The sequence below is a fragment of the Pholcus phalangioides genome, unplaced genomic scaffold (genome assembly GCF_987345545.1).
Source record: "Pholcus phalangioides strain wild (caught in Gottingen) unplaced genomic scaffold, Ppha-v1.0 ptg000015l_1, whole genome shotgun sequence".
NCBI lineage: Eukaryota > Metazoa > Arthropoda > Arachnida > Araneae > Pholcidae > Pholcus > Pholcus phalangioides.
Window position 1 is genome coordinate 68,409,129 of NW_028301608.1, and position 21,636 is coordinate 68,430,764.

Sequence of the window (21,636 nt, forward strand, 5' to 3'; positions counted from 1 at the left end):
TACTGGTTTTCACCCGTTTAGTTCTTAATCCGTTAAAAAATATGATTTGTGATGTTCAACTTTTTCCACTAAAAAAAAGTCTTCAGAAATGTCAGATTTTAAAAGAACAATTTTTAGAACAGCATGTGCTTCTTTGAAAATCCTTTTAATTTTATTTTTTTCTCGAGAAATGAAACACAGTCATTATTTATTTTACACTCGCTAATCAATAGGCATATTGATGTAAATTAATTATGGATGTGAAATGAATAATTGATCTATTTGGTAAATTTTTGAAATGTCCTTTTTTTCATCATTAAAATGTTTTTTTTCTTCTTCTCACCATATTTACCCACTATCACCGCAATTTTTTTTTATCTCAAAGGTTATATCTTGTTTTTTATAATTTCTAGTATATGTATGCATAATTCATATCACAAATTACTACTCAAAATTTAACTCTATACACCAGAGATTTCCAACGTAAAAGCTCTCGTGGAACTCTCGATGATTATAAAGCTGATCCACGGAACCCAAACAAATATTGAATATTTCTCTAATATTCAAGGTATCACCCAAAGTTCACGCAAGTTCCATGGTTCCATAAACCTCACTTTTAGCGAATAAGAACTTAAGAAAAAATATTTTTACAACGTATGCAATTATGGGAATGACCCTTAAAATACAGGTGATATAGTCACCTTAATAATTTTCAGATTAAACGGGAAATAATATTTATGGCACCCTACTGTTGCATGGAGTTGGAACCAGCTTCCACTTTAAAATTTCATTGTAATAAAATGTCCAACAAATTTCAATATTAAACAAAGAAATGATTTGACTTAGAAAAAGAATTGCGTTGCAATGGGGTCTTTCTTGTATTATTTCCATGGTTCCAATATTCACAGTCGCTGACTGTCGAGGTCGAAAGAGAACAATACTGAAATTACGGATCATCAAAATGGTCTGAATTGATTTAAAGGGCACTAATTCGACATAATTGAAAATAAAAGATTTTCAGTTACGAGGTATCAGCAACAAGAAAGGTTGGTTTTTTCAATTAAAAACTCTCCGGGTTTCGAGATTTTTAATGATTCCGTGACGTTTGATCCCGCGGAATCCAAAAAAAAAAACCTCTTACAGAACACCAGGTTTCCGCGGAACACCAGTTGGATAACTATGCTGTACATACAGTACATCGTAGGACTATATTAACGAACACGTAAAGATGATCGAGTAATTTTATTTCGAAATAATAAGTATAACATTTTTACTTTTTATGTGACTATAATTTTATATAGTATTTTGTGATTCTAGAATATATCAGTATAATGCAACGTATTGCATCTCCTCTTTCCATGAAAAAGGTGCTTCATGTGATCAGTGCGATGATTCGATCAGTATTAAAATATCTAAGACATGAATATGATTGTGCTATGAGACCAAGAACAGATTGATCTCACAATATTTTTATATCATTTCTCAGTTCGTAACTTCTGAAGGGGAAAAAATGTTCTTTTCTTTCCACACATCGATTTCACGGAGATTTTAAAGGGGAGTTTGTTTGTGAAACATTCATTTAAGCTCATAGGTTCATAGGCCATATTAAATTTATAGTATCGGTACACTTGAAATTTTTGACTTTTGATCGAGAAACCTACTTTCTGATTTAAAGATATTAATTTTTATAAAAATTAAATTTATTCTGAGACGTCTTTATCGCATCCCAATGCACAAGGAATTAAACTTTATCTTTAAATTATGCCGAGGTGAACTCGGAGAGAAAAGTCATCTGGTCTCCTCTAGAAACCGAATCCAGGTCCTCTTACAAACTGGGCAATTGCGCTGCCGTATACATCACTGGGGACGCGCGACACTGATTTCTGTATTTGCTGAAGGGTGACTACTGAGATGCTTCTACTTCAGCGCCTCAAGCCACAATTCATTGAATATTAAATAACGAAAGCAGAGTCGTGTCTCCAGTGGTGTATATATAGCTCACTTGCCCGGTCTGCAAGATAACCTGGATTCGATTTCTGGCGGAGACCAGATGACTTTTCTTTCCGAGTTTACCTCGGCATAATATCCAGATAAAGTCTAATTCCTTAAAATATATCTGTATATATCGATATAACTGATATCATCACTCTCATGATCATTCACATTTCCTGAATACGGATGAGTTGAGAATAATATAGCAATAATTTACGTATCAAATTTAAATTCAGTTTGAAACATGTTTATATGTAGTTTTGTGAACCTGTTGAAAACTTCTCGACAGAAAAACAAAAATCTTTGGCAGTAGTAACCTTGAAGAAAGGAGCGAAAAACTTCCAAGAATTAATTACTGCCGAGTTTTCCTTGAGATTAATGTAATAATAACAATAATGTGAGAGACAAAAAAGAATAAGACGGAATAAAGGCGAAGATTAAATGGTTGATAAAAAGAAAATAATGAAACGGTGGATGTAATATTATTTTCTATATATTATTTTTTTTTTCATCGGACGCGATGACAAATGAGTTTACGGTCGCGATCGTCGAGAGCCTGTTGAATTTTCACATCGTGTGCCTCTGGCTACTGACAACAACAAAAAAAGGGAACCTCTTTCACCATCGACTAACCCTCCCTCGGAGGCATTATTCCTCGATTGTTCATTCTTTTAATGCACGGGTGTCCGCTTATGAACTCTCTTGTTTTTCTTTTATTGCATGTATATGTTGTATATCCTTGGAATCTCCGGTTAAATAAAGTTTCTCCGCGCTTGGTTGGAAATCAGGCAGCGTGGATAAATAAGTACCTTAAATCGTCAATTAAGTCGGCCATAAATGTGGGGATGAAACCTTATCGAAAGACAAATTTCTCGAGACATGTTATAGATTTAATTTCTGATTCGGTTTACCCGAGATGGCTCGATGTTTTATTGCCCTTTTCTGAAATACGTATGATTCCCTAAAAATAAGACTGGCTGGCTTCCAAAAATTTCGAAACTGACCAATACGAACAGAACATGTCATTCGAGATTCGGTTGCCCGTGATGGTCTTGGTATGCTTGGTACCGAGCTCGATTTCTCACCGTGGACGAGAATGGCTTTATTCCATTTAACGTGGTTGTATTCGAAAGAGAACTGGCAGAGAACATAATGAGGAGTGCAATGGACGATCTTTCACTGTTACGTTTACTCTTGGGATAACATTTTAAAGATATGAGAGAACAAAATCACAAAATCTGTTATAACTGCCTCAGCTAACACAATACATTGACTACAACCTTAATAATAGAGGTGGTCATGGCTAATTACTATTGAGAATGGTTTTACTGGAACCTCGCTTTTAACATCGACAAAGTGCAGCGATATGGGATGTAACGATAGATTTTTTCAGCACTCTTGTGCTTTCGCTTTCATGCTTTTCCAAGATAATTCAATTTTCTGAGCTTTTCTTCTTCTTACAATTTCATCTCGAATCATTTACGAAGTGTGTGCGTGTTTTTTCTATCGATAAATATCACAATTAACAACTGGATTTTTTTGTTTTTACATGATTGTAATTCATTATTTACATTCTCTCTCTATCTCTCTCTCTATCTGTGAATGATGATACATTCTCTATCATTCTCTTCACACATTAAAAAACTCGTTCCATTGCTTATTTCAGAATTATTATACAGTCGGCGCTCGTTATAATGACCATTCGTTATTGCGAGCATTGCATTATGACCACTCTGATACGATCAATCCCAATTTTTTACTATTCATCCAGTGTTATTTTCGTCCGATATATAATGACTGGTACAATTGGTCCGATTTTTTTTTCCTTATTCATCCTCTCTCTCATCCAAGAATCAACCCGCAAAGACCTCTCGATCCAATAAAGCATCCGAAGTCAGTTCTGTCCCAGCTCTTGGTTTTATAAAGAAGTGTACAAAATCAGTGTCTCTTTTTGCCAAAATTTTGTTTGATCTTTTGACCTTCACAGCTGGGAATTTGGTACATAGGTGCACGCATGCAATTAATTATTATAAATTTTATTATTTTTCTAACTTTACAGCAGTTTCACTGCGATGGCATAAAATTTTTTTTTAAATTTCATTCAGATAAATCTCATTTAAATTCATTTCAAATCGGTGTGAATTTCCCTAAAAAACTATTTTTATTCAAACGTAAATTTTTTTTACTGCGACCTCCCAATATAACGTCGACTTTCCGTGGAACGAATGGGTGTCGTTTTAACGAACGTCGTCGACCTTATTGGGGCGTGAAAAAGACACAGCCCTACTTCAAGATTTTATATCTCATACCGATATTTTGAAAACGATCACATCTGTTAGTGAGACACACGTGTTGATAGCATCTACAATATCACTACGACTCCATTCGATGCTTAAAAGAAAACTTTGACCTAATCCCATCATCGTTACGAATGCTGTCACATCACACCGTGTCATGTATCGACTGCGTTCGAGAAATTAAACGCATTTTTCGGATTTTTCCTCGAGAAAGAAATAAATAAAGAGAAGGAGAGGGAGGGGTGTTACTAATTACCTCTCTTTTCTCACTACCACAGATTTCATAACCGAAACAAATAAATTTAATTAAACAAGAATAGTGGTGATACTTTAATTTGCTAAATGAAGCAAGTTCTACGCCTGCCAGGCTTACTCTGAGAGAGAAAGAGAGGACAACTGCATGCATGTACACGCACAGCCATCCACTCACTCCACATATTTCGTACTGCTACTCCATATACATGGAGAGGAGATCGGCAAGGAGAAAAATCATTCCCAAGTTTGATAGCCTTAACCCTAGTGGGGGTCGTATTAGTTTGGAGTCTCTGGTACAGGATAAGAGAGAGAAAGAGGAAGAAAGGCTTGGGGTTTTAATTAAAACTTTAATGTCTTAACGGGACGTGCACCATGAAGAAGGAGGGGGGGGGCGGAAAGCAAAGACGTGGTATGTACGTGCGTTAGGAGTGAGCACTCGCGCTCACTGAAAGAATGGATACCAAGTATCTTCGTATCAATAACGAACAAGGTGTTCCTTAACATGGACCGACCATGCCTTCCCCTTTCTCTCCTTTGGTGCATATTTTTTTCGCCTTGCCTTATTTGCGGCTTGTACGAGTTGGCGAGTGGATGAGAGTGGGTGTTTGCATGCTTTTCGCTCTCCCTTTTGCGTACATATTACGTGATGGGAGGGAGATCAAATGAATAAGAGTAAAGAAGGAGCACAGGAGGAGCAACGCGAGTTTCAGCAAGCGCATCATATACATACTGTATAAAGAGAGAGGAACGGGGAGAGAGAGAGGCCAGTCTTGTAAACTCACACAAGCCCTCCTCTCTTGACTAGCCACCCTCAATCAACGAAAACAGGATCCACAGCGTCGTAATTAAGAAAAGAGCAATTAGGACCCCTCTCTCTCTCCCTCTCAGTTAGTAGACGTCCTGTTTTAATTTTTGCTCTCTGACAAATTTCGACGATCAACAGGCGGTGGTGAGATCTTGGTGAGAAGAGGAAATAGAATGGGTGAATGTTAGTTTGCAAGCACTGTTGCGAGTTGTCGTGTATTTCTGAACAGTTTGTGTGTTAAAGCGATCTCTCTCTCTCTCTCTCTCTCTCTCTCCCCCTTGCTAAACAAGCCAAGAAAATTTTCTCTGCAAGTATGTCGGTTACTTCTTGTGAAGTCTCATTGGGGAACGCACTCCTACGAAAGTCTAGAGAACCATTTCTATCATTAAATATGTTTGTGTCCCCTCGTGTGGTAAGAAGCCGCGTTTCACCGTTTCACCATCACACCTCTGAGAAGAAGCATTAAATTTAATGCGTTTCTTCGATAACTAATGGTTTGGGAATAAGTCACCTGAATGAGAGTAAAGTAACATTTTGTTTGCTCTGCTGTGAAATACCTCGGGGTGAGATTATCGCGCAAATTAATAGTTTCAATATGTCACTCGCCATTCAGACCATTTAATACGAGTCATAGTCAAATACAAGTACCAAAGCAAAGGAAAGGAACGCGCGATTGCACAATATAAAATAAAAATGTCTTTAGGATGCCTGTGGATGTCTTTTATGCGAATGCACAATTCCTCTGTGGAGTGGAATTTCTAAAAAATTAGTACATGCAGGAACGTGCGTTGTGTGTGTGGCCCTTACGTATTCATGTTGTTAAAGTTGCGCTTGCTTGGTGTTCTCGCTGCTGCTGATATCTGGCTTCCATATTTTGAAGCGAAAATAGTAAATGCCTGAATTTTCATGTTACGTGAGCATCGTGTTGAAGCTCTGCTTTCTGCGGAGAAATTTCCCAGTACTAAGAAATGTAACGAATAAAACTTTTTGAAACAAAAATGAAATGTAGTACCCGTAAAAAGTGCGGTTGACATGTAATAACGGATAACTATACCCTCAGTTTTTCCACCACGAATGCCATATTTAGTTTTAAATGTTAATAGAAATACCACAACAAGTTGGTTGAAGTTGCCAAGAAAAAAATAAAAATAGTGCCCGTTAACGATATGGATTTCATATGTTATTGAAATCATGTCTAGCAACATCAATCACGGTAGAAATTATGATAACAAAGAGAAGATTATACTCAGAGTTCCCTGCTCTGAACTAGTTATACTCTCGTGCCCTTACCCAAGCACTGGATTGACGATGCTACTACATACCTTACATGCATCTCGTACGCATTCCTTTGCAGAATTTCTAACGAATCGGTACATACCGAAACGTTTTGTGTGTGCATATGCGTGACTCTAACGTATTGATGTTGCCAGAGTTGTGCTTGCTTCGTGCTGGTGTTGTCATGTCTTCCATATTTTGGTGTGAATATGGTAAATGCTTGAATTTCCATGTTATATAAGTACAATGTTGCTCTCCTGCTTTCAGCGGAGAGACTATAAACAACCAGGGTTGCATAGTAGCCGTCCCATTAACAAGCTCAAACACTTCTATTTCATGCTCCCCCCCCCCCGCCATTTTAACTCTTCCAATGACAACATATTCAAAGAATCAAGTGTTTCCTCAGAGATCCAATCTTTACACATTAGGTGTGTTTCAATGACTCTTCTTTGCAAATATTTATTGCATTTCTAATGGATTCATTTTTTTAAATCATTTCGACTTTATTTTAAAAAAACAACCTCATATCATATTTTAAGAAGTATTTTCTTATAGATACGCTTAAAAGATCCGTTTTATGCTTGACGGGTTTCGCTCAAACTTCACTTTTGTCTATGCAAATCAACCCAGAAAGCGTTGAATATTTCATTCACGTTGAAATATTCAACGATAACATCATTTTTAATTCATACAAAAATAAATTTCTTATACATAAAAATACTATGACGCATTTTGATTGAAATCATTGAGCAACAAAGCAAAATGCAAAATTGCAAAAATTATGAAACTTCCTGGATTTGCTCAGAAACAATCTACACTTGAAACTTTTTCTCTTTCTTTTCAGGAGGTTGTGGTCTTTATAAAGAAGTCAGTGTCTTGAGTAGAAAAGATGAGTTTTTAAACTTTTTATTTATATCACGGCACACCACCAAAACATACATTAAAACTTCCGCTGCGCTCTTGAATTGAGATAAAAAAAAATATATAAAAATGTAATAATAATTTGATTAATAACTCATACTAACAAATTTAATGTAATTGGTAATAGAGATAACTAAAACTCTTAACACAAAACCTTTATTTATTTTTTCAATGACCGGATTATTATAATTTAATATTAAAGGAGATATATCTGAGCTTCATATATATATATATATATATATATATATATATATATATATATATAGCTAATATATATATATATATATTGTTTTTTTAGAATATCTTCTCCGAAAGGATAAATTGTGCTCGAGCATAAATAATCTCAAGTCTTCTTCAAATCACATTCTGGCTGTGATAGATTTTTTATTTTTTTTAGTAGTGTGCATTGCTGAAATTCTTGTTTTCAACGAAGAGGATTTAAAGACCGAAAGACGTATTTCCCCCCATTGCTATATATAAAACATCTGTTGTAATAACATAAACTGTCTAAACAACAATAACACCGTTGTAATAACAATAAATACCTCTACAGCGACATTTTTTTCTTAAATCTTATTTGGATTCGCCTGCTGTCTAATGTAGAACTCCACTCGATATAACGGTATTGTTTACAAAGATAAATCCCTCTATAACGATATTTTTTGAAAGAGTTTGAAAAGTAGCTACAACTATATGTTTTTATATCTTGCTCAAAATCGTCTCGAATATAATTATAACTTCGTCATCGCGTTTTCGTTTTTCCGAGTGTTTAATAGCATCGATATTTCGCACCTTGTGATCACCGAAAATATTGATGTTGTCGGTGTTGCTACTTTCTGTGTTATACACTAAAGTGCAATGCGATAAACGCTTTTACAGCGATGAAATATCAAACTGAATTGTTAATTAATTCTCAATTTTCATTCATTTTGTGCATTCTGTAACAATACCGTTCCATTTCAAATGCTGACTTCTCCCCCAAAAGAACTGTATTTAAAATTATGGCTCAAGAAGGCCCCAAAAATGTCACTGACCAGGCCACTGAAATCGTTTAGATGTCTCTGAAGCCAGTGGCGCAACAAAAAGATTCAGAACTGGGTTGCGAGTGGGCTCGTACAACACCCATTTCAGGAGCCCTGCGACCCAAGTTTGGGTAGCGATCCACAGGTCAGGAATCCCCCGTCTTACTCAATCCAGAAAAAGTATGTCATGTGATACCTTGGACTTTTCCGAAAATAATTTAATCAATTTTATTTAAAAATTTCCGTGGCACACCAACGATCCTCTCACATTGCGTTAGAGTACCGCAGCACGCCGGTCGAAAAACCTTGTTTCAGTGTACAGTAGTAGTGGTATTATAATGTACAACGGGAACCACCCATATATCAGAAGACAAACAGGATGCATCATCCGCGTGTTACGTGTGTGTGTGTTTGTATGTGTGTGCGCACAACAAAAATTCTGGATTCGCGTCACGCACATCCCTTGCGCTACGGTCTAACTGTTTCCACGGGGCGGCAAAAGTAAAAAAAGAACTTACGATGGAGTTTGGTATAGGTATAGTACGATGGCTATCGCCGGCAACTGCCATTAGTTACCGAGAAGGAGGGGAAAAAACTGTCAGGATTCTCCTCCCAATGATTGGCAGATGTCCCGAAAGGAGTGGTTATGATTGTTTCTTTCATAATTGTTTTTAAAGTTGTTCTTTTTTGTGCAAAGAAACGCTCACTGGATAGATACTCCTCGTCTTAGACATCTCTTACGAGGGAAGGCGTCGAAAACAGTTAGATTGTATACCTTTTTTCCCCCTAGTATTTGTTTTTCCTTTTCCCTTTACTTAGTAATTTGAAACGCATTACCGTCGGTTCATTGGACCTTTTTTTCATTTGTTACAATGGCTGGTTGTAAAGTGCTGGGGTTGGCACGTGAATATAACTACTTCACGTATTAAGGAAAATAGATACGCAGTGGAATGATCAGGTTGATTTGGCCGTGAAAGTACGCATTTTTCTGTTCCAAGTGCAAAGTCTGGATACACCACGAAAGTCAGGCCGGTCATTTCGCACATTGCTTTTAGACACTAGTAATTTTGTGAAGTGACCGACCGATTGGCCACTTGGAAAACGTATGAAGTTCGGAAATTGACCGAATACATACATAAGAATAAGGTAGTGGTCGTATTTTTCGATACCCGAGGTTCTCCCTCTCTCTGTGATCATATACGTGCGGTGCTCTCATGAAAATAATAATTGTTAACAGTCGGGTAAACTGTGGTTCCTTCTAACCATTCAGTAGGCAATTAATACAATAAATTATATGCAGCTTAACTCTACTATTATCTAATACATTTTGGCAACGTACTTGAAGATCATAACGCACACTTTGAGAACCAATTCTAAAAATAATCAAACTAACGATATATATAATAACTATAATAATAATAACGTTCGAATTTAAGAACATCGAAATTCCACGATTTCAAATCTTTCTATCACACGGACATTCACACTTTTCACTTATTGATAAAGTTCCGTCTCGTGCACCCAAATTTATTCTTAATACAGTAGATGTATCACAAATCCATATTAAATATTATATTATTCATATATAAATAATATTTTTTTGTTAACTACTACCTTATCCTGCGCAACATACTAGTTTAAAGCCGCAGCACAAACAATTACAAAATTTGAGAGATTCCTTGCTTGCAACCTTACTTTACGTTTTCGATGTTATCTTAATCCTTCAGTATGCAATTAAGCCTCGTATTATGAGGCAGATCAAATATTGAATGTAGTCCCATCTAAAAGACATTTTATACGGTATAAATAATTCATTCGGAAATTAATATTGAAGAACAAACTTAAACAGCTAGTCTTCACGTTCACATTGCCATATTGACATTTATGCACGTTTTCCCGTTTCGTGTTCTAGCTGGGGCTGCAATGTGTCTTCCATACTTTGAACGGAAGATGATGAAAGCTCGCATTTTTATGTAATGTAAGTATCGTCTTGAAAGTCAGCCAGCGCTCTGTGAAAAAACTTTTTCAAATGGGAGACCGGCTTGCATTCATACTTCGAAAACAGCAGAAAACATACTTCAGCCGACCACCATTGCACTCCCAACGTGGTTTAAACCTGGTTCCTTCACGGTAAGAGTCTCTCACGATGATCGTGAAATCGGCTTTCATCAACTGAAAGTTTTTCTCTAAATGCTCCCTTAAGTGTGCTATGCAAATGATAAGTAATAACAATAGAGCTATCTATGTAGCTCCATGTATGCTTTTCCAATGTATTCCAATGCATTTCCTGCTACGTCCCTTTCGGTAGAGTGTGATCCTGTAGAAGCAGCTCATGCACTGCGAATGGGCGGATAAAAGGTTCAATTTGTTCTCGGCCGTCGCGAAACACTTTACATTACCTTATTTTTTACTTCGTTTGTATTTTATTCACTTACGTATGGCATTGGAAATTTTTTTGTGTGTTTCCATCTCATGACCTGAACAGAAACGAAACATCGAACGAAGGGTGATCCCTTGAAAATATCCCTAATATACTAATTCATCGACTGTGGAAAGACTTAAAAATATACATACGTTTATATCCTGTTGGTATGAAGTCATGAAGCAAAATTTTATGAGATTTTAAACGAAACCAAAATATAAATATTGTACCCGTAGTTATGAAATTGTCATTCGAAAAGCTTAGTATTCCTAATAAAATGCAAAGCGTAACTTTAATAACTTTGAAACGAAAACATTTTTGCGAGAAAACCCTGAAAACTGGGTTTTAACACGTGAGGCAGGAGGAGCAGCAGCACACGACGGATTTTAGATTACTTTGAATCCTCGGCATTTACTTTCTCACGGAGAGAGAGCGAGTATTGAGCATGAAGCAAAGTTCCTTTAATTAAACTACTAATTAAAACCCAGTCTTGTCTCCTCAGCCGTCAAGCAACTTTTCAAAGAATGTCCTAATCTTTATGAAAGTGTTTATTTGTGTGTGTGTACGTGTCGCATTTTATATTATACTGGCGAACTAAAGTGAAGAGTAACAAGCGACCGCTTGACCTCTCTCTGTCTCCGCTTTGTGCTGCAAGAACACAGTTATTTCTGCTGTCAGGTGCTGAACGAAATAATCATGTGACCGAGAGATAGATACTCTGGGTAGAATGGAAAGCTTAGAAATGTACGAAAGCCCACCCCCCCCCCCTTCCAACAAGTGTTGGAAGTTCTTCGAGCGGAGATTTAACTGTTAAAAGTTATTCGTCGGAGCAAGAATCATTTCTCGCAAGCAAAAGAACCAGGGGCTCAATATAGTCGTTACGTCAAGTGGTAAGCATTCCTCGTGAACTCCCTGGGTTTGCTTTTCTCCAGAATTAGATTCGTTTTCGGTATCATTCGCGTGATCTTCCATCATACTATATTTTCTGTCGGAAACTGCATATGGCGTTAGTAGTCCTAGAATTGAATTATTCGACTTTAATATGATGCAATCATCTGAGATTCAGCGAACTGAAGAAACGTATTACTCACGTCGAGTTCGCACTCATCAACCCCTCAGTTGGAGGTAGATACACGTAAAGAGTATGGCATCGGTATTAAAACGAAATATCGTAGAATACAGAAATAGTGACACGCGGCTTGTGCGAAAGTTATTCTCTCTCCCCCGCCCCCCTCTCTCTCTCTCTATATATATATATATATATATTTATATTAAATTTCCATACGATCCCCGTGTTCTCCGAGTTCTAATTGGAAAGTCGGTACCCTGTCTCTCCTAATGCCAACAAAAAATATTCCATGTTTCTAAGTGCAATATTTACAGACATATTCTCGAATTCGAAAAACGGAGGAAATTTGGGAAAGAACAGCGTAAAATGCGGGAAAACGTATTTAACGCGATTCTTTGAAAATGGATTCAAATAATTATTAAATATCAACCGCCTATCCAATAGAAATTTCATATTAGATATAACCAATTTTTCAACAATGTTTGTTTACTCTTATTTGAAATTGGCATGTGAATTAATTTTTTCCCCCTTTCGTTTCATTTTCTTTTTTTTTTGTTTATTTTTTGAACGATTACGATTAATATTATTTCTTGAATTATGATATATTCTTGTGTAATCACCGTGTTGTCAATTTTTATAACGGGACAATGATCTGTATTCAAATAAAATTATTATTACTATTATTATATTGTAAATCTTTACCAAAATTCTTGATAAAAGGTATTGAACTTTATATATACATTTTTTAAATAACTGTGAATACCTATAAAATAACCATGGCTATGCAATAAATAAATATGTAATAGGTCTAAATAAATACGTAACTACAAATAAATATTGTAGCTATAAATCTTCGTCAAAAGTTCCATAATTAAAAAAAGCAAACTGTATTGTTAACAAACACTTTTATTGTTTGTTTTTTTTTAATAATGGCTAACTGTTGAGATACAACGGAAAATTTGTACGTAGAGAGTACAAGAACGCGCGAAGGTTTTCTAAAGGTCACTAGAAACAATAGGAATCTGAATAGCCGCGGTGATAAGATGCATAGCTGTGTTGTATCGACGATGTCGTCGGCCGGAAATCGAGACGAGCTGCGTAACACTTCCTGTGTCGACCCTCCCCATCATCATCCATAACCGAAGAACCTAAACCTCGCAATTACAACGCTCTTTCGACCTGTAATTACTCGATTCCTTTTTTTCCATCCACTTACTACTCACAAGGCGAAAAAGAAACACAGATGTGCTCATTTATCGACGACATTGATAAATTGGCGATAGTTAGGTGCGACAACTTCTAGTAAAATAATATATATATATATTTCTTTTCTTTTCTTTTTTAATAGCATTTATGAAAGCCACTGGATCGAGAGAAGAAAAAAACCGCCATAATGACCTTTTTTATGGCGTTTTTCGGTGGTTCCAACGTGTTATGATTATCGAATTACGTGAGAGTCTCCACTTCTACCTTTTTCTGAATCTGTATTTTTGTTACTCTTACGCTTTCCCGATTATTTAACGCGTCGTTCAAGTTCTTTTTTCATAAACAGTTATGGGTATATTCATTGCATATTATTTCTTATACGCAGCGAGAAACCATTTTAAAAAAAATTCAGCATTTGATAAAATTTCAAAAACTTCAGTTAAATTTTAGAACTATGAATGACTGACATCTAACGTTATTTATTTGGCCTTTTTTCATACATTGTACATTTGATGTATTTGTGTGTATTTTGAATTTTCTGTGCAGATATCCCTCGCTTGCTCGCGATCTCATCTTGCACGTTTCCGCTTTTACGCGATTTTGAAAAATCAGTCTCCCATACGGCCCAGAAATTTCTACAGATGTTCTACGGCCCAGAAATGCACATTTCACTACTACTAGTGTAAGAAATTGTAACCTACTAAAAATCCACATTCACCAGAGTCAGTCCATCAGTTGAATAAAAATGTATATTTAATTCGTTTCTATAAATTAAGCATAAATTATAGGAATAAAAATTATTAATCAAATTCATCCTCATGTCGTAAATTCGTGAAATTTATCTCTAAGTTTAAATATCAATCCGTTCACAAAATATTATTTTGCTTGATTCTGTAATTGTCAAAATAATTGCCAAAAAAATTAAATTTTTATTTATCACGAATAAAAAAATTAAATGGTTGTGTACAGTCCCCAAAAAATGGCAACTTTTTTAGAAAACGAAAACTTGCTAACACAGAGAGACAGTTGCCAAATATAGTTATTTTATGTATTTAATATCCCGATGAACATTGCATTTAAAAATATGAAATTTTTTTGAAAATGACTTTTCTCTGTCAGAACTAAATCTACGTTTCAATATTTGGAAGCTTTAGCACACGGGGACTATAAAAGGACCCCTAAAACAAATTTTTATATGTTAAGTAACTGCACGGCATTTAAGAACTTTTGTAGATAAAAGTATGTTTCTCTAAAGTCAATAGTTATAGAGACATCTGCTATGCAAACAATTAGGGACAACCTGTACAAGGATGGGAAAAGATAACCGTTGAATTGAAAGAAAGAAAACTGGGCAATATTTTCCGAATCCGTATTGACACCGAGAAAAAAATGTTTCTAGAAAAATATAATGGGCCAATATTTCATAGATATAATCAAAATCATCGATATGACACATGCCAAATTACCGTAAGCATCGATACCCTTCATGTCTCATACGCTATAAGATTGATGCGACACGAATTTTCGACGAAGTTCTGTCCATAATTGCTATTGGATATCATGAAGATAGATCAAGAAAAAAAAAGAGATTGGGAAAGGTCATGCTGTGCGAATGAAAGAAGTCGAAAAGTATCAGAAACTACCATATCTGTTAGTGTAATATGCTTATTTAGATTCAGGTGGCGAAAGCACATTAATATAAGTTGTCTTTTGAACACGCTCGAGCATCGTATTAGAACTAACTGGCTTCCTTATTCTGATAAGAAGAAGATTCTCATACTCTTTGAGTCGCTTTTCCCAAGGACAAGTGCAGTAAAGTCTGACGCCGTTACGAGATACCAATGAAGGAAAAATTTTCCATGTGCATTCATTTCCCAAATTGTTACACGCAGAATGATCCATTGAAAACTCACCAAGTTTCAATCACTACGGTAAATAGATGTAAAACTTCCATCGTTCATAACTTATGAAACTCTAATGCAAACATGCTAAATCTATGACCCGCGAGCCGTATATGGCCATCGGTGTCGCCTGAAGTTGCTCGCGACCATGAACCTAATTTTGTGCACATTTACAGATAACCGAAGTCCCCGCGTTGCAGTTCCACATCACTAAAGTGGCCCGCGACACATTCACAGATCTCTTCAATGACCCACGGCACAGGTTTAGAGCACTTGGGTAGCCTGCGGCACATTTCCAGAGCACTTTAGTTTCTCGTGGTACATTTACAAATCATTAAAGTGGCCCGTGACACCTTTTCAAACCAATAAAGTGGCCCAAACCCTCGGGAAGCTTGAGCACTCTTGCTCTTAGTGGAAGTTCTGAAGTTTTTAGTCTTCCTGATCCGATTCTGTTTGAACGTATGTGTGTTCGGTCATCCTACAGTATGGAGAAGTGATATTGAAGAAACGAGGTTACATTGAGACTTTGATGTTTTCCATATTCACCGAAGAATCAAAAGCAAGTTTAGACAAACATCTGAGTAGTATGAGCATGACTATGGCGCTTTTTTTTCGGCACGCCCCCTGTGCTGTGGACCCTCCGTCTCAGGTGGGCGTGGCCATATTGGATGGTCGTGTTGTTGGACGGTGGTAGTTTTGGAGGGGGGCGTGGCCATCATGATGGCGGCCATATTGTGTTCATGTTGTTGGAGAGGGGATTTTTCCCCTCCTGTGATCGATTCGTGTTGTTCGTCGAGGTGTGTTTTTGGGTGTCACGTGGCGCTACATGTCGATGACGTCATCTTTCAAGATGGCGTCCTGATGATCGTGTTGTTCGACGAAGGGTCGTCACGTGTCGATGGCGTCATCTTTCAAGATTGCGTCCTGATGATCGTGTTGTTCGACTATGACGTGACCCAGAGGGCACTACTCATTTCCCTACAGAACACTTGGTGTCACGTTACTGAACTAGCGATCACGTGACCAGGCTTGTGTCCGAGATTATTTTTTCTAGGTTATTTACGAGGTGGCGGAGTTTCCGCAGGATGTTTCTCCATGTCGCCACTAGATGGCAGCACTATTTTAATTGATTTTAATCATTTATTTTTTTTCAAATGTAAAAGTGTTAGGTGGTCAAGCCCTGGGTTCGAACCTGGTTCCTCATGATGACAATCCACAACGTTGACCACTGGACCACCCGACACTTACCAGTACGTTCCTTAATTAGCTATAGTATCTATTTATGCAATATTGTTGACCCCATACAAGAAATTGTTATCGTTAATAAAAATAATGTCCCACGTTAATTTTGCATTGGGTTGTAATCACTTGACTACGATATTTATCTGTTACCCGACATGCTGGTTGTGACGCTGTTATCATTGGATACTGAACATGCAGTAACATGTCTGAACAATCACGTGACCTAGGTTGCGCTGCCGTCAAACATGTCGGAACGTGATTCCCGCGGTCGTTGAAAAATATTTACCTGTTACCACGTCACTGGTTGTGTTCTCGCTAAATCCTATAGGTTCTATGGGTATAACTTGTCTTCACTCGTGGGTATTATTAGATTGTGGAAGGTTAGTATTTGCGCGTTGGCAACACGTCAAAAGTTTATTCTATTGGCTCCGCGTAACCACGTGACAACATTCGTCCAATCGCGAAGTTGTATGGTCCTTGGATCTACTAAGTGCAATCCCGTTTCATTAAAGTCTTGCTCGTGGTCTTCGCTTTTCGTCACTTTCCAGTCTGAACGCCGTTGGTTAAAGACGTATGACATGGCCGATTCGAGTCCACCCGCAAAGAGATTGAGATCTGAGGTAAGTTTATTTTCTATTCATATTTTTCTTCGCAAATGATTTAACTCTATTTTATTTCCAATGCTGAAAACAAAGCCTAATTTTTATATAATATGCCCTGATTTGCGATGCCCCTAACACGATTTTTTTCTTACAGGACAAAATGTCAGAAGATCTGCTAAAACAAATGTCTCTACCCGATCATTCCTACCTGCTGGGTGACTCTGTCTTGGCGAGAGTTTGCGTCTTCAATGGATATATCCTGGTCCACGTAAGGGAGTTCAACTGGTTGAACAACAGATGGTATCCAACCAAAGTCGGTATTGCCGTGGACCAAACTATTTTCAACTGTGTTATGGCGTCATCATACAAGATCAACTATGAACTGGACTATGCTACAGCTTCATCTAAAGTGATTGTGCATAAGGACGTTTACGCAAAGATCGGCCCTACAGAAAAGAATGTCACTATCGTGAAAGAGCGATTTCACAATGGTGTGCCGAGCAAAAATTACATTAAATTGAGCCAAGACCAATGGTATAAGTTGGTTGAACTTAGAGATGACATCAACCTGAGCATAGAGTGTTTTCGTCTGGATCTATTGGATTTGGTCTCGTCTTACGGCGACTACGTGGGGTTCAACAGCTCGAGGAAGCCAACAGTGGATGAACAAAAAGTCATGCGAGACGACCTCCATGCTGCATTCCGTGAGTACATTGTTAAAAAAGGTGACTTAAAATCGTTAAACTATATTGAGAAAACAAACGACCACAATTCTTTTGAGCCATTTTTGAACGCCGTGCAATGTTTTGATATATATGAATTTATTGATGTGTATCTGTCTAGGCAGCACTATGAAGTGAGCTGTGAGTTTTTAAATTCCATTAAGTTTACTGAGTTCGTTAACGATGCTAAACGTCGTCTGGTTGATTAATTTGTATTTGTTACAAGTACGTGAATTAAATTCATTGAATTAAATTTTTGAGTTGGTATTTTATTTTTTGAGTGTTTTACTATTTATTTGACTGTACCTCAACAGAAGTTTCATTATACTTATGGATGGCGTTAAGTCTGTTTCATTCGGTCCAGTAACCGTTGTTGAAGTTGGTAATTATTGCAGGCGTTTTTGACCGACTTCCTTTTTTTAGCCGGATTTCGCACCTTTCGAGCCGGACTTCCTGTCGTCTGGAAAATGTCCGATATATTTTCCGGATCTCGCACCTTGCGAACCAGACTACCTGTCTGGGAGAAATGTCGGATATATATTCAAAATTCGGGGTATGTCCTATTTATTTGGAAATTAAAAAAAAAATGTTTTCAGAGACCTACCGAACCCATGACAGCTGATAAAGTATATTTTCGTTCTCCAGGCTAGTGTGCTAGTCACTGAGCCAATTAGACTTGCTAGGCCTTATGAAATAAGTATATAAAAAATAAAAGTAATAGTACGTATAGCACATTCAAAAAAGTATATTAAAAAAACAACGCTCCTATAACAAACACATAGCTCCTAATTTTGATGGTCTCAAAATATGCCTATGATCGAGGCTACCACTCGTCCTTGGAGTTATTGGTGAAAAGGGTAAATATCGTGAACCATCTCTACTGTTTTTCAATTATTTTCACACTAATTTTCCACAAACCTTTTTTTTTTAAATAAATTTTAAAAAATTTTCTCAAGATGGTTGATCACGTGACCCACGTTGATCACATTAATGACGATACTAGGTGGCAGCACTACCGATATATAACTTTCGTGAAAATTATTCACTACGTCGTTATAACAAAGAACTTTTATCACATGCCCCGATTTTCTCTTTGGACATGAAGGTGCTGTATTAGAAATGAATTTAAAAGAGAAAAAATTAAGTCGCCAAATTACGGCGAAAATGCCAATTATGGCACAAAACTAACCAATATTTTTCTCTAGCTGTTTTCAATCCCCAAGTTTGAAAAGATATAGTTCGTTTTTGGTTGATGATGCTAATTAACCACTAGTGTTCAAATTATGCTGCTTCAAGAAGAGCCTTTTTATAAACAAATATTCAAGTTAATCAAACATGATCCAAAAAACGCTCACTTCCCAGGAGTTATTATTTTTATCCCTCTTCTTCGGGTATTTAGGAAATTAAATACCAAAAATAAGAGAATATGCGCACACACACACACATAAAAGTTTTCATTGTCAACATTTCTATATTTCCTTCCATTTCCATAACGAAACGAGATTTGTAACTACAGCCTTAAAAAGCTTATTCTTTAGACATCACTTCTTATACCACATAAATAAGAAAGATATTGTGTCTTCCCGCACTTTATTATTTTATTTCTATTTTAGTTTTTTCATTATGTCACTTTATTCATGGCTTTTATTTTATTTTATTTTTTTATTCACTTCAAACACTTTATTTATTTCATTTTATTTTATCCAACTTATTCCATATTTAGTTATTCAAACTTTTATTCAAAAATTTTAACATTTTCTTTATTTTATTATATTTTTCATTTCGTTTTGCTTCTATTTTATTTTATCACTTTTATTTTATTTATTTATTTATTTTATTCACTTCAAACACTTAAAAATTTATTTATTTCACTTTATCCAAATTATTTTATGTTTTACTTTATTAATTATTCAAACTTTTATTCAGAAATTTTAATATTTTCTTTATTTTATTATCTTTTTTATTTCGTTTTGCTTCTATTTTATTTTATCACTTTTATTTTATTTATTTATTTATTTTATTCACTTCAAACACTTAAAAATTTATTTATTTCACTTTATCCAAATTATTTTATGTTTTACTTTATTAATTATTCAAACTTTTATTCAGAAATTTTAATATTTTCTTTATTTTATTATCTTTTTCATTTCGTTTATTTTTTAATCATTCAAAATTTTATTTTTTAATGTTTCATCGTTTATCTATTTGATTTTATTATCTTTGTGTCAACATTTTATTTTCATTTCTTTATTTTTTATCGTTATTATTTCATCTATATCGTTTCTTCACTATCTTTGTTATTTTCATTGATATATTATTTTTTAAATTTAAACCTACTTTTTGTGTTTCATTATATCACTTTATTCATGCTTTTATTTTATTTTATTATTTTATTCACTTCAAACACTTAAAAATTTATTTATTTCACTTTATTTTATTTTATTCATCTTATTCTACATGTTTGACTTTATTAATTACTCACACTTTTATTCAAAAACTAATTTTTCTTTATTTTATCTATTTGATTTTTATTATCTTAGTGTCAACATTTTATTTTCTTTATGTTTTTATCGTTACTATTCATCTATATATCGTTTTTTTCATTATCTTCGCTATTTGATTTTTATTTACTTAAAATTGTTTATTTCGTCGTTTGAAGATTTTACATTTCTTAAATGATATATATATATATATATATTAATTAAAATGTTATGTGAATAACCTTCACGCTTAGTCCAAAAAATGAGACAGACTACAAATTTATTCAGTTCGATTATTTATTCATATCAAGATATCGATTGCATGCTCGATAAGTTTATACATTTGTCTGGAATTTAAATTAATTCCTTTTATCGTCGGTGTGTTATTGACAAAAACACGAATGTCATAAATTGTATTACATTTCGTGAAAAAAACACCATCACCAAGACGTTGGGAACGAAAACAGTTTCCTCTAAATTTGAAGCTGGGGTCGTCGTACACATTCATTGCAAGGCTAGATAACGTGATAATCACGGACACAACGATGATCCCGATCAAGGCTTTCCCGGTCTCTTCACGGCTAAAAAATTTTCTCTGGGCCGTCACAGCGCTATCCTTTGCTTGCATAACTCTGTACTTATCACGATCTCCACTGGAAGTGACAAATGCTAGCGGGATTTCAGCAATTAATATGCTTCATTATGAAAAATCGACGTGGTCTTTCTAGTGTTAAACTGTATTTACGTTGAATTGGGCATGAAAACCGTGTCTCTGACATGTCTCAATGAATAAAATTTTCATAACTTAAGAAAATATTCATTTCCTGGCGTTTTATGAAATATGAATGTTTCTTACATTTCTGCTGAAAAGATTTCTAATGTTTATCAATCCGGGAAGTTACTCCGGCTTACGTACTATAAAATATTATTTCTGTATGTTTATTCGAGTTTTTTTCATGAATTTTACGTTCCTTAGCAGACATTGTTATAACGAGAGGCATGTTTTTTCGAATAGTGATGAGAATAACAAAAGGCTAAAAATAAACTACTGAATCCGATATGACTGGTGTCAACTAAAGAGTGGACATGACATTTTAACTTTTATTCTTTCTCGCACCAATTTTCTCAGAAGCATGTGTGTATTAAATAAAATAATAATACTTTTATAAAAAAAGGGATAAATAACATGAAAAAATGTTAAAACTCATAAAAATGATAATGGTTGACCTAATCGTCTTTTTCAACAGTCTGGTATGGGTAATAAATTTTTTTATCAGGCGTATACGTTCAAAGTGAATTTAAAGTGATAAATTTTGTCTAAATCAAAGTATTACTCTCAGCATTAACGCTCATATGGGTGAGAAATATTGAGTATTTAATGTGGTATGGGGGTTTCGTGACCTCGTTGATGTTCAACAATTCGATATGAGAGTTATCAAGTACCGA

At 35.5% G+C, this 21,636-nt stretch overlaps 1 protein-coding gene across 8 annotated transcripts in view; it reads right to left on the reverse strand.

Moving 5' to 3' along the window:
- LOC149076594 (uncharacterized) overlaps window positions 1-21,636 on the reverse strand; it is a 307,582-nt gene that overhangs the window by 270,355 nt on the left and 15,591 nt on the right. The gene's annotated exons all lie outside the window — the stretch shown is intronic.